Source organism: Falco punctatus (genome assembly GCF_963210335.1).
Source record: "Falco punctatus genome assembly, chromosome: 9".
NCBI lineage: Eukaryota > Metazoa > Chordata > Aves > Falconiformes > Falconidae > Falco > Falco punctatus.
In genome coordinates, this window is record NC_137589.1 from 19,708,509 (window position 1) to 19,723,087 (window position 14,579).

At 48.1% G+C, this 14,579-nt stretch overlaps 1 long non-coding RNA gene across 1 annotated transcript in view; it reads right to left on the minus strand.

The window, feature by feature from the left end:
• The window catches only part of LOC308069302, a 90,576-nt gene that overhangs the window by 21,855 nt on the left and 54,142 nt on the right, over positions 1 to 14,579 (minus strand). The window lies entirely within an intron of this gene.

The following is a 14,579-nucleotide window of genomic DNA, read 5'->3' on the forward strand; positions in this document are numbered from 1 at the left end:
AGGGCTCCTGCAAGATCCCCTGGCTATGTACCCACAGCTTGCACAGTTTCACCATGCTGCTGCTATATTTATCTACAAAAAGCCATTTTACTGCCCAAAACCATGTTCCCCCAATGCAAGAGGGAGATCTTGCTGTCACAGACACAATTCACTCTTCACATCCCGCTCTGGTGATGGAGGAGAAACTCCTTTGGTAGTAATTGACATGCAACGGAGGGGGGAAGAGATTCTGATAGCTTTTATTATCAGGGTATCCAGATGTAAAACGAATGCCTGCAATATTTATACATGTCATCACTTATAATAAGTAGCCTGATTTGTCAAACAGCGACAAGATTCAAAGATGTCAATTAGGAGGAGACGGAGGGTGAGGCAGGGGAGAAACGGTGCGCAGGATTTATCAGCGTTGCAGATGCTGTATCCCAAATGTCAGACACAAAACCGCAAGCAGCTTTGACCAGCGAAGGCAAAGGCAGAAACCCAAAACAAGGCAGCAAGGGCAAGGCAATGGTTGCGGCTGGGTCCCACTTTGGGGTCAGCCCTCTGCCCCAGGGGTGGGCGCAGGCACTGGCTGGCAGCCCGCAGAGCCTGGGGAGCAGGAGAGGGAAGGTTTCCTTTGACTGCCCTCTAATGCCAGGTAGAGGAAGAAGAGATGGGTGCTGGAGGACACGGCAGGGGCCTGTCCAGAGTAAGGCAGCAGGACTTGGGAGCAGTCCCCACAGGGAGGCGAGAGATGCGGCCATAAACCTGATGGAGCCCAAGAACAGACCAAGGAATGAAGAGAAACCAGCTCTGGAGATACCAGCACCGCTGCACTGTATGCCCTTACCGGGTATTTTAGGCCACTGTTAATGGCAGGGTATCCCTTTCTCCTCGGAAATCATTAGCCTTGCAGGGAAGCGATGGACCATCTTGCTGAAGGCTGGGGTGGGTGCTCCCTCCACCCCAGCTGCTGGAAGCTTCACCCATGTTTGCACCCTCCTTGGCCAGGCAAACCCTGCACAGCCAAGGCTTACCAGCAGCAAGACGACCAAGGCTGAAGTGTGTAAGGGTTTATTTAAAAGTTTGCAAGCCCTGGCCTCCAAAAAAACCCTAGAAATCCAATGCCAGCCTTAAAACCTGCCTCCTGTAATGCCCATCACTAGTGGCACCAGGCAGGAGAAAGTCCCTGAGGAAGGAGTGCAATGAGGTCACAAGCTCTGAGGAGATTTATACCCAATACGTTTATGTGAACTTTGAGCAAAGCTCCCCAGATGTTTGCACCTCTGGATTTTTGCAGCCAAGGCCCACTTCTTCCCCTCACCCAGCAACAGGTGGCAGCAATGAACTGAGCTGGCCGTGCTCTGCAGGGCCACTGCTCCCTCATACCCCTGGCTCCTCCCCTCAAACCACATCTGCGCCTTTGCTGGTGGCCAGAGGCTGGAAATACAGAGGACATGAGCACAACGGAATACAGGTGTCCTCCTCCTATGGGGTTAAGTGGCCCTGCATGTACCATTACAGCAGCATCACCATAGCAGGGATGAGGGACGGGGGGGAGAGAAAGAGAGGAGACCTCCATGGAGTCTCGTCTTCCAGCCTGACAAAACAGAATCACCCCAAAGCGCCTCTGCCTACAGCAATGTTAAAGATAAATCAGGTGGAAACATCGCGTTGAAGATCCCTTAGAGATGCAATTACATGTGATGTTATTTGCTCGTCAAGGCAAAGGAAGGACAGTGCAAGAAACACAAACAGTGAGAGTTTGCTCCTCCACCCAAAAATTAGTAAGGAATTAAATAACTGAGGTGTGTTTTGTCCCTGAAAATGGTCAGCCAGTCAAGGTTTTATTCATCACCCCCTCTGAGACTGAGGACAGGCAACACCCTGAAATGCCGATACCCTACGTGCTTTTTTAATCAATGTCAAAATATACATCCTGTGGCAAAGAGCGATATAGGAAGAAGCCACAGTGTGGGACTGCTGCAGAAATGCAGCCCCAGAGTCTGCCTCCCCCTGGGAAGCATGTCACATCCCAGGCAGAAAATATCCAGCAAGTTTCAAGACTCCCAAGAATGTCACCCTGCGGCAAAGTCACCACGAGGAGTCCTACAGGAGAAGGAGCAAACCTCTAAGCAAAGCCAAGGGAGATGCTGACACCAGGATTCGTCATGCTTAACTTAATAACTGCAGACACCTACATCTGAGCTACTCATTCTGCACACCTGTCTCTCTGTAATGAAGAGAAATAGGCACTTTTAGGATACAAATCGATTTTAGGCATCCGCATTAGCAGATAAAGCCCAAGCTGAAAGCACTTGCACTTGGGAAATCACAGCCATCGATGTCCAAGCTGTCCGTGAAGCAAATCCCTCCCAACCACAAGACAGGAGACAGCAGAAGGAACCAGCCCAAGAGCAAGATGCGTCTTCACGAGACGAGAGCTGATGTCTGGAGACAGCTGTGGCTGACGGGCGAGCGACGGCAAGCAGGGTTGCCCTCTCCACCATTGGAGACGGAGCACCCAGCCTTCCACCTCTGGGGACTGGCCGGGAGAGAAGAGGAATGACAGACACATTAGCACCTTCTTCTTGTTGACAGCTTGTTTTCATCCAAGCTTTCTCATCCTCTGCTAATTATTTCCCTTTGATTTGGAGACTTAGAAGAAAAAATTTGGCGGTAGCCTCCAGCTACCTGCCTTGGGGCTGAAGAGGGGGGAAAAAAAGCCCTGAATGACAGAGGACTCAGAGAAGAGGGAGACTCACTCTTGTCCTTGCATCAAGAAAGCAGGAGTTTCTCTTTAGAAGCATTTGGTGCATAAAAACTAGAGGCCAGACATGAGAGCTACAGTATGTTGCAATGAGATTTGGGGCTGACTTGGGGAGACCAGAAAAAGTTGAGGTCCTACAGCAAGGAGTGCTGACCAGGCACCCAAGCAGGGCCAAGGAGGACATCATCTAGAAGCATCTGAAAACCAGTACAAGGATAGGAGGGGCACTCTGCCCACTTGGGCCCCATGCCGTGTACGAAGCATAAATCTCTGCAATGCTTCTTCAAATTAATCCATGGGAAAAGACTTGCTAAATGGCAGAAGGTCAGCGAGGGTGATTCAAACCAGTGGTTTGGAAAATTCTCATTTTGATCGATAACCAAAGATCAGAAAGGAAAAGGGCACATGCTCACAGGAGAGGGAGGAGATGGTCTCCACCAGGAAAGGGAATAGCCTGCATGCAACCACAGCCTCTGCGCGGTGTAAAATGCCTTCATCACACCATCCCAGCACTGCCACTGGCATCCCTCACAGTGATGCTCAGTCCTGCAGCCCTCCCCAGCTCGTAGCTTTGGGGAGCTGCTAGCAAGGAGCCATGAAGATCAACTTCCCACCCAACCCCAAACCATCACAGCACACACAGGGCAGTGAGAAAGCACCCAAGGGAAACGACAACAGCCCAAAGCCCCTTCTAGTGCCCTCCTAGCATGATGTAAGCCAGGTTTAAAGGCACCCTCACTCTGCAGCCTCCCAGCGCGTGGAGCTGCAGTGACCCAAGGCACCAGCACGCTCACGGCACACGGGGACCAATGTGGGGCCGGCCAGGCATTTGCATGCAGAAATCCTCTGCCTGCTTGGAGCTTTTTCAAGCCCATACGTTTGTATTAAATGGTCTGTTAGAGATTTGCCGGTACTTTTCAAGCCCTGACAGCCCTGTTTTTATTTCAATTGCCTTTAAGCCACTTCATAGAATTTTCATATATAAATATGGAAATATGCAAAAGCCCTCACAGATTTATAGAATCTGACACTGTGGTTTAAATGACTCCCTGACGATCTCGTCTTCTGCTCATGCCTTCTCCCACAACACCCCTTCCTCCGGGCTCCATCACGCCCGCTCCACGTGGAGCAGTAATCCTTCTCCCAAGCAGGTCTGGAGATGTATCCACACTCCCCTCTGCCTCCCAGCCTGCCAATTTCCCACCATTTAAGCTAGCAGGGCCACTGCTTTGCTGCTCCCCTCGCACAAATGGGGGTCATGCTGTACAGCAGTGGTTCAGTTTTGACCCAGGCACAGCAGCCCAGGGGATGCAACCGCAGTAGTAGGCAGTGAAGAATCAACACCATGGGGCTGTGGGAAAAGCTTTGGTCAGATCCTGTGTGGCTTCAGAGGAGACGATCCCAAGACAAAAATCTCTTGAGCATGCAGCTCCCAAAGGGAAAAACTCCTCGCTTTACATCTCCCATCACAGGAAAGCTCTGCCATCGCTTTGGGGTTAAATCAGAAACTAAAACCTCTGTCTCACACCACATTTTTCCTTCCTGCTCCTCTCTGCCAGAGGATCACAATGGAAAAGCTCATTCAGAGGGGAACGAGTCCCGCAGCTATGATGGGAGCCAAGGGCAAGGCGAGGTTCCTTTCCCCTCTGAGAGCAGGACATAAAAATGTGGCATGGAGGTGGCTCCCCGTGATGCTTTCAGACTGAAATCCCCACAGGGCCTGTTTGGAAAACTGCCTTTCCTCTTTTTCAAATCACTCCTAAGCAGCTGAACGCAACAAAAACCTACCCTGAGCTCACAACAGCAAAAAACTACTCTGAAACCTCAATCGACCTTGGCAGGGGCACACAGTTCACCCAGGGAGGGACACCACCAGGGGCTCATCCAAGCTGCACAGCCGCTGCCATCCCAACGCATGCTTAAAAATAATTTAAAAAAAAAAATAAATCAAGGCTGAAGTAATGATAGCCTATATGAGGCTGATGCTTACCCTGGTTTAAATCAGTGAAAGCCAGCTAAAAAAGGAAGAAGTAATACACACTTGGTAGTAGAAGGTTAAAGAAAGTCAAATCAGTGACCTGGAGAAAATCACTAGTTCAGTACATGCAACAAGAGCCAGTTAAAATAATCTTCCAGCAGCCATATATGTTTCTATAGGTGCCCCACACTCTCCCTGAATACTAACTTGTATAATGGGCTCACTGCAGTCCAGGAGGTGGTTCCTTTGTGGCTGAGAAAGCAGCTGGAAAATGGCTGTGGCATCCTGTCCACCTCCACCTCTCACAGTTGTTTTGAGAGAAAAACTGAAAGTTTGGCTTTGCAACAGAGCTTAGTTTGTAAGCTTTGAGAACATACAAGAAGGAAAGCTCAGAAGAGATGGGGCTAATTTACTAGGCACAAGCAATACCACCTTTGTTTAACAAACTGGGTAGTTGAAAACACAAAACATCTTTGACTAGGGGAAGGCAGCACCACCTACTCGGGGAGTCTAGCGTTTCTCCTGGACATTTTTTTTTTCTTCCTTCCTTTTGGCCTATTTTCTGCATCAAGAGAATTTCAATTTCCCTCCAAAAGCAACTTGATACAAATCATAAGAAGAAAAAAAAAAGTGGGGAAAAAAGTGTAGGCACAGCTTTTGCTGAAGGAGATGCCTATAAACAGCTGTACTGGAGCATGTAATTCTTTCAGATAAAGGGTATTTGTTATTTTCTAAGAGACTTTAAATTTAAACCCATAATTTGGTGTTAGACCTACACTCAGTTATCAGATTGACATGTCCTGATTAACCAAGGAGAATTAACCTCTCAGAGTGCAGAAAAAGTTGATTATTTTAAACAAACCAGATTCTTTTCCAGTTCAGATCACACAGACACTTGGTTATTTTAAGTCGATCCACAAAAATACATTTTTGGCTGCACATGCCCTGGCATCCGCGGGCTTTCTAAGCTGCTCCTCCAGCGACTCCCTGCAAACCCCAGGCTTCCCTGCAGCCAGGGCAGCCACGTTCAGCCACAGCCTTTCCCCCTGCCAGGATTAACTGAGGGGAGGCTAAGGAAGGGCAAAGCACCTCGTGCTGATTTGCCAGCTTCCAGCAAGGTGTACCCCTGCCTCCATCACCACGTCACCTTCACTCCTTTCTCAACCCCTTCCACCATCTCCCACTTCATCCCTCAGCATGAATCATACTGCTATTAACTTGTGACACCATTAGCTTTTGCTGTCACCAGAGCTGACAATTCAAAAGGCCCTTGAGAGCTGTCTGCAGAGACACAATAAATGAGATCTCTTAATTAACACCTCCCTTAACTAAATAAATTAATTTTATGCAGCTGATATGTTGCGTCTTCACAGTTTGAGGGTGACTGAGTAGCTGAAAACGTCCCTCTCCTCTGAGCCCCTGGAAAGACTTTTTACTTGACAGTGTTTCTATAAACAAACCTGGCTCCGAGGTGGCTGCGGTGCGTGACAGGCAGTAAGGGGAGGGAGGGAGACAGACCGCTGGAAGCAGGCCAGCTGGCATCCCTCTGCTTCAGCATCCTTCAGCACCTAGGTTTCCAGGAGGAACACCTCACTCGGACCAGGGAGGGGAAGAAACCCTCTGCAAAAAAGAGATGAGGGACGTACATGCTTGCATCCTTAGGTGGCTGCAGAGGCAAGGCAACTCACCTCCTTTTCTTCCACAGAGCAAAACCAGCTGCAGATAGGCCAAAAGCATGGAAAAAAAGTCAGGGTGCTTCACCTCTCGAGTGAAGAATCATGAACCCAGTCTTGCAGTGAGTGCTATAAAGCCTGGATCATAAAGATTAGGAAAAAAAAGGACTTTGGCACACAAGAGTTCGAATTTCAGCCCTTGATCTATAGGCATCTGATGGACAAAGCAGGTCCCACACCCCCACCTAAATGCAAACAGATCCCTACTTAAAGTGTGGAAAATGGTTACACACTGAACCTTCACATCCAGCACGCGGCTTCTGATGGATCGCTCAACCAAAACACTAAGTGCAGCCTACCTGAGTTTTTTTATGGTACACGCACCCTCCTCTCCAAATTCATCTAACTTTTTCCAGGGCAGATGGCATAGATACGTGCATGCTCCCTCAAAAACACCTTTCAAAGGATAGCCTTTTCCTTACCCCTTCCTGCCCCTCTCACCCCCCACCCCACCCCCCCTTTCTCTCCCTTTTAACCCAACAAGCAGAGTCCTCTTTGGGAAGGAAGGAGAACTGGGCTCCGGTCGGCATGCCCACAACTTGTTTTCTATAAAGCAGCCACTGGTAACACGATAAAAGCCTCCTCTATGGCCTTTGATGGCTGAGGGGGAAAAAAAAACCTGAAAGCTTACCACTAAAAAAGACATTCTCCTCTGGGTCTGAATCACCAGCACAGCTTTTGGTCCTTGAAGGAAATGATAATCCAAGGGAACAGACTCAAGGCCAAAATCAGATTGTATTATCCAGGTTATCAACAGGGCGCCCTGCAGAGATGCAGCCAAGAATTATTTCCTCCTCCCTCTCTTTTGCCTGGTGGAGCACAACAGAGAGAAAGACTCTTCATTTTGGGGGGTTTGTCGTTTTGTTTTTTTTAAGGAAATAGAAATAAATTAGATTTTTAAAGAGGCTTGAATTTAAAATTGATTTCCCAATCAAAAAGCATAAGGTTTATAGTTGGTGCAGGTTTTAAGCTGGGTCAGTTTGTTTGCATTATGACATCAATGCACAAACTCCAAGTGCCATGGTTGCCACTATTTTGACAAGAACTTTTTAAGCAACTTTTGGATGAACTGTTTTCCTGTCCAAAACAAGTTTGAAGGAGAGAAGGCAAAAAAGACTACGCTACTGTCAAGTAAAAAACAATGCCAGGCCACTCCTATTGAAAGGTATTATAAAGCAATGCCCACCTTCTTCACAGGAGCAAGGAAAACAGTCTCCAACAAATCAGAGACTAGTGTAGATGGATTCTCTGATGTGTACCAGGGGGCTGGTTGACTCCGAATTTCTCCCCTGTGGGGGGCACCAACAGCAACTCCTCTTTGGCCATCTCCCTCTGCTCACCTCCGAAGGAATTGGTTCAAGGCTAGACTCTCTTATCGCCTACAAACAGAGCTTGACCTCTGCCATATTTGCAGCAAGCCCTATGATTTTAGGGTTATTCAGAGCTAGAAGCTGATTATTACAAGCCAGGAAGGAGCATTCTATCTTCTTTGGTGTTTATAGCTTTTATCGAAGAAAAATCCACCTGCACTAGCTATAAAAATAGATAATATCTCCCAGCAAAGTCTGCTCTACTCAAGATCCCATGTCACTAACAAGTTCCTGTATGCTCTGGGAATCTCCCCCACCCTGGAGAACAGGAGCTCTGGAAAAAGCCGTAAGATTTTCCTCCAGTTCAATCTGGCCTGTGATCCTGGCTTAGAGGAGCTCTAGAGACAACCTTAATGCCGACAGCACAGCACATTGCTGTGTTGAACACGCTGTGTTGTCATGCAGTAAGCTGGATCAATGCTTCCATCACCTTGGCACTGCCACACACACCAGCAGCCATGAACGTGCGCAAGCAGCAAAGCACAGACCAAGCAATGGCAAAGGGGAGAAGGAAGAGAAGCAGGTTTAAAAAAAACTTATATAACTTCTCGTGTACCAGTGGAGTTACTTTCATATCCAGAGCACAGGAAGCTCATTCGTGGTGGTGTTTTCACTTGCTTCCAGGGTTCAGGGTGACTTCGTCCCCTGCCACTGCCACATAACAGAAGTGGTATATGTTGGTCAGCAAGGCCAACAGCATTCAACAGTATGACATTCATTCAAGCGCATTTCTGCAGTGTGTGAGATTTACTGTTATAAGAAAATGCTGACTGCACCCTCTGGAAAGGGGCTGGGCAGTGGGGAACTGCCTGCTTGGGCCAAACACCAGCATGGAGGTACCTGAGCCGTTACAAGAGGAGGTGCAAGGAATGTAAAGGAGACATCTGCAGAGCAGGAAGGTGAAAACATGAGTTGAGGAACAGTTGTACAGGAAAGCCAGGAAACGGACCAAAGCCAGCTTGTAGGGAGAAAAGGGACTGGAGTAAGTAGCAGCAAGCAGTGCTGAGGGAGCTGCAGGAGCCCGAGGGCGAGGAGATGTTGGAAAGCCATCACAACAAAGTAAGCTTGTTGGAGGAGGGAGTGCCACGGGTTGGCATCTGAATGAAATGCAACTGCACACAGCCAGCCTCAAAGTCTTTCAGGGCTTTTCAGAACCCTGGTGCCACCAGAGAGGATTTGACGAGCTGAAAAAAAAAAAACCCTCACCTTGCATTTTAAAAAGTGTCTATCTCCTACAGCTGAAGAGGGGAAAAGTGTAAACACCCCATACAAACTGCAAGGGAAGGAAGTAGTTAGGAGATGTGCAGAACCCCAAGCTTGACTTGCATGTATTGCTAGAAATAAAATGAGTTTGCCTGTAATTGCTTCCTTCCCACACTTATACCCAACCCATCCTTTGGTCTCTCTCACTCAAAGAGCCCCTGATTCCCAATGACCCATTCCACCAAAGCTTGAGAAGACAACGGGGCTCCCCAAGACACACAGCTCCTACCAGCTTTCATGAAAATCTATGTTTACACCAGCAAAGGAATCCAGACTAGTGCAGACGTGGACAAGGATATCAGCAAAGCTGTGATACTGTGCAAAGGGTATCTAGAGGCACTTGATGTGGTCAAACAGACCAGAGGAGTGTGGTACAAGAAAGGCAGGGGCATGGAGAAAATTAGGGGGGTTTATTTATGTTCTTCCACCCTTGCTACTCCTGCTGTTCACAGCACAGTTTGCTTTCTTCCTCCCACCTCTCTCATGGACAGTCACCCTCTTTCTCTCATCTCCTTGAGTTGAAGGGCTTGGCTTAGTCCCACCTAAACCCCAGGGCCAGAAACTGTGATAATCCAATCGCCAGCACCCAGCTCAGCTTTTTGATTAAGATATCTCTCCAAACAGGGAGAAGATCCTCCAGCTGCTGAAGGAACAGCTTCTGGTCTGAAATTTTTACAAAGTTACTGCTTTCACAGGAGACAAGATATTAATTAAAGTTCATTTTTCAGTGAAATAATAAATCCCAAGATAACCTGGAGTCCCAAGGGGAAATAAGCCAAAGGACAAAGCCATGTGGGACTGCTGGAGGGAACGACAACTCATGCAGCATGCTGCCATCACCGCTGTTTCGATTCCCTGAGATGACATTATCACTTTTATCCTCATCTCTCCTTTCCGATTCCCAGAGTTAAGTGAAAGAAGTTTTCAGAGGGGCAGACAGGCAAGCACAAGTGCACATTAACAGTGCTACTAGCACACTGCCCATTGCCTGTAGTCACTGTTGCAGCTAAAAGCAGCAGTGATAACCTCAAGAGAAGCACGGTTCAACCTTAGCTCAGGGAAGACCGCAAGACATGCCAAGGCCTGGGCCCCCAACCCTACATGGTGCCACTTGTCCCCTCCACCCTAGATGAAATGTATTTCCCTTCATTTGGGGATTTACAAGACAGAGCATAAAGCCATTTGCTGCGCCACTGCCACCTTCTTTCCCTCACCCTAAGTTGTTCTCAGATTTCAGCCTTACTGGCTGCTTGAGGACTATTTTTAGAAACTCACAAATTCCTTTTTCGTTTTTTAAATAATTTTTGAAACCTAATTTTTGGTTCCCTGCTGTCTTCATGGACACACCTCAGCTAAAAATGCAGTTTCAATGACATATCATTCATCCAAGGCCTGAGAGGGAGCAAAGAAATTGTTCACTCGCTCCACAAACAAGCACAGGAAAGGCAATATTCCCTCCCATTCCTGCTGTTTCATTAAACTAATTTTATGCATGAGGTGAGATTGCATCTTTCCTAAAAATAATAATAATAATAATAATAATGAATACATTTTTCTCCAGTGACAGCATCAGTGATGAGGTTTTGCTTTACCACAAAGTAGACATTTCAAGAGAGAACATGTAGAAGCTGCCTAGTTAAAAATGCACCACAAACAGCCAGAATTAGCATCTGGAGGAATTTATGAGGCTTTCTGGGTTATTCTGGAGCAGAAAGGTTGAGGGACCACACCATGTGCAAGAGACTTACAAACCTGTTTCCAAAGCAGTGCCCTTCTGAGGGCAAATTGATACCTAAAGGATCCACCCACACAACTGGATTGAATGAGCAAACTAAGACCACCGAAGCAGAGATTCACCAGTTCTAACTTTGTTAAAGCATAATCCTTCACAAGTCCAAAATGCAACTCTGAACAGGGATGCCAGATAACACCCTGCTGAAAAAAAGCAATGTCCAAAGCGAGCAGGGGATCTCCAGTCCCCACATATCACCTGCAGAGAGCTCAAGGACAACTCCACCCCACCCTCTTCCTGAACCCCAAACCCCAGTTACAATGAAGAAGGGGACATAGGAAGATAAACAGATAAATCAAAACCTTGCAGAATAGCCAAGAAATTCAGAAGTAGCTTTGCGGAGAGCACATTACAAGGAGACATCTCAGGAGAGTCTGACTGCAACACAAGGAGGACAGGGGGAAAAAAGCTTTTAGCACCTGTTTGCTTGCACTTATAAATAAGAAAGGAGGCAACCGCAGTATGAGGGGACAGCAGACACCCATCTTCCCTTGAATCCTGGTTGCTGTCCTTCTGTGAACTCCACACTTCATCAGGGCTGCGGCCAGGAAACCTATGGCTGCGGCTCCAAGGGAAAGTAAAAGGGGAGGGGAATCACATCCCACTTCCTAATGAAGGCGGGCAGAGAGGAGGCGCTGAGAAACATATCACCTATAATTAGAAGGCAAGAGTCATAAATACAACAGCTGAATTAAAAGCAGAAATAAGTCCACAGCAGAAAAGCAGAGCTGAAACACAGTCAAATTATGTCCCCAGCTGCAGCGTTTGACCAGCCCTTGAACCTGGTTTACATCACCACTGTGCTTCGCGTCTCCAGCCAAAGGACTTCACACATCCAAGGAGATGACGAGGGCTTAGCTGACAGACTAACTCTGAGCACGCAGCCCCCTACACCAGCGAGCCCCCTTTCCACAAACAGGGATGGAGATGCCTCCCCCCATCATTAGTTTCCAAGGCTGAATATGTTTAGCATGGATGATAAAGCGTAATCATTTCAGAGAGCTGTTAGAAGCAAGGTTACAGACACTGCTATTGCTGATTAAAGAACTGAACGCACTTTGCTAAGGTAGAGCATCTTGCCCTTTGCAACCCAGCACACAAGGTCATGCAGCACAGGTCCCTTCAGACAGAGGCCAAAATAAACCAGCTATTTAACACAGAAGGGTGTCCAGATCACTCCCCCACCTGCTACAGGGCACACTGAGCACCCAAGGCTCCACAATTGCACCAGAGCGAGCCCACAGCTGTAATCTCCAGGCCTTACCACCAAAGAAGCCCAGCTGAAACAGCAAGGTCCATGTCAGCTCGCCCATCCTCCTTGGAGCCCTGAATCACTTGGCTTTGCATCACCTAACAGGAAAGACCAGTGAAAAGAACAATGTCCTGAATAATAACAAGCAACAAATAAAGATGCGGAGAGGGAGAAAAGCAGCAAAGCAATTTGCAAGCTCAGTTCTGTGGTCACATAATGAACAGAAGACCACTGCAGCACACACAGCAAGCTCTTGGGTTTTCATCTCCTGTGAGGCACTCCAGAAATTCTGTCTTGTCCTGTAGGACGAAGTTTAGGGTGTTTGCACCCATCATCAGTTCACAGATACAGAGAGGGAGGGCTGTGCTTTAGGCTACAGATAGTCCAGACACCAGCTCCTCACTCCTAATCAAGGGTGAGGACAGCAACAAAGCTGGAAGACTTCAGTCCCTCTGATATGAAGTTATATCATAGCCTCTACTCATCCAGACACCCAAGCAAAGCTTTGGCAAGCAAAGCCAAAGATTTGACACCATGCCTGCAAAAGGTAATAAACACAACCAGTGCTGGAAGAGCCTACTTGTCTGTCAAGGCCTGGTTTCATAGCATCAGAGGAAAATTGCCTCTGACAGCCTAGAAAGCATGGCAGTGAAGTCACGGAGCAACATCAAGATGCTGTGACCTCCAAGTCCTGTTCAAGAGACCGGCAGACTCCTGTCCTTGCCCAGCAGGACAAGGGAGCAGCTGACCGCAGGCAGCAGCAGTCCCGGCTGGAGTCAGCCTCCTAGCCAATTCCACTGACACGTGGAAAGAAGACACACCATCAGCTATTCCCCAGTTATTTTTAGTACCTGATGACTTTTCTGGAAGCACGCCACAGTGGCGGGTCACAGAGATGAGTGCAGAAGGGACAAGCATGGCCCCTCTGCCAGGATCACACCAGCAGCAATAGGCGCCAGCCCAGATCTGAAGAGATCACTGATAAACACAGGAGGACCCCAAGCACGAGCTCTAGCAGCTCTTCCTCCATCCTCCTTCTCTCTTTCCCCATTCAACTGTGGAGCAGCAGCCAATGCTAGCCCCAGGGCTTCCTGCTGCCCACTCTGTCCCTGCACAACTCCAGAGGGGATGCAGGGTTGGCAGCACTTGCACAGAGAGACCAGTTCATCTCAAGACCATGGACAAGAGTCAGTAATTATTACTGAAGAGACAGACAGGGCATTGCTCCTGAAATGGGATAAAGGCCACAGCAAAAAGCCTTGTAAGTCTGGTCCTAGGGCAAACTGGCAGCTGCATTGCAGCACCTCCAAGCAAATTGCACCCACCAGCCAGGATGACCACTTCCCACAGCCCTGACCGACACATAAGTTCTCTTGGCATCTCCTAGACTGCTCCTGGTCATCAGGAGAAGCTCAATACTTCAGTAGGGATTAGGCTGAAAATTAATGATGTTTTCCTTTATGCTACCAGACAGACGCACTGGAAAGGCATGAAGGAAGGCAGTTCAGCTGAGAGGTCCAGCAAGGAATTCAGCCTAGTTTTCTACCTCATCTAACATATTCCTCCCAAAACAGTCTATAGAACAGCATCCCAGAAGCAACGCATTAGGGCAATGGCAGTGGGAGGAGACGACAAGAATTGGACTGGGTGCACATGGGAGAGCAGCTGGAGTTGAGCACAGCGTTGCTTTTGGGTGTGAGTTACCAAACAATTATCAGTTTACTCTCTGCCTGCACTCAGGGGGCTGCAAGTAGAAAGACTCCCATGCATTGCACAGCAGGGCTCAGCTGGTACAATCTTAATGTTGAGGCACCCTAACTGAGCAGAGCCAAGGTAACACTAAATAAATAAAGAGAAGTCTTGAGAATTTCAATATTCTTTTTTGCTACTTTAGGACCCAAATCAACAAAGGCAGGAATTGAGGAAAACCAGGATATGCAGTGCTATGAAGTCATTCTATGGACACACAAAATAAAGGGCTTAATTTTGGGGGGGGGGGCGTTGCATAAGACATAGCCCAACTGCCTCATAATTGGCGTATGAGGTTTGACTTGGTTAGGATCAGACTATGTACAATTCTGACAATGATACAGCTGCCTTGGGGCCATATTCTGTGGGTCCACACCAAAAAAAATGGGATGGCGAGGAGTTTGAAGAAGCAGGCAGAAGTTTTGAAAATTAAATTCTTACCAATTCACCCTCTTTAAGGTCTTGTCCCATCAAAGAGGAGTTTGACCAGTCACACCCCAGTGCCATCTCCACGGTACCACTCAACCCACTGCAGGGATTTGTCCCAGGTAGCACCCTGCAGCCTGGGAGCTCACAGCCCGAATCCCTCCCTGACGCTGCCAGGGAAGCTGGAACCCAAACTGAGCCTTCTGCAGGGCTGGGTCCTCTCAGCTGGGGAAGGCAGCTCATGTGGCCCCACAGTCCTTCCTCAGT